Raw genomic sequence first — 414 nt, 5'->3', positions numbered from 1 at the left:
GTCTCTCGTATTGCGTAAGGTTAGCTTACGCATCGGGAAAGTCTTCTTTCTTCGAGATCTGAAGCCAAAAAATTATCCTTAATTTTGTATACATTGTCAACGCAGTGCAGCAGCCGACAGACCTAGGCAGGCTGTATAAGCGTGCTCATTGGCTGCTCGGCGGCAACTGCTTAAGCCTATCGGTGAGCGCTCTGAACGCGGCAACCAATGAGGGCGCTTCGCGCCCTCCGCACCCTTCTAACCGTCAGAATGGGTGTGGCCAGCGTGTATATATTCAGCGCTCATAGGCTAAAATTCTGATTTTCTTGTCTTCAGCGACGCTCTTCGCATCGCTGGATCTTGAGAGCCGCCGCCGTTGAAACCAGCGACCAGCAAGCTTAGGACAGCGCCTGAAGAAGCCGGCCGTCTTCGCCG

Source organism: Squalius cephalus, assembly GCF_949319135.1.
Source record: "Squalius cephalus genome assembly, chromosome: 14".
In the NCBI taxonomy this organism is placed as follows: Eukaryota; Metazoa; Chordata; class Actinopteri; order Cypriniformes; family Leuciscidae; genus Squalius; species Squalius cephalus.
Note: the sequence above shows the minus strand (reverse complement) of the source record.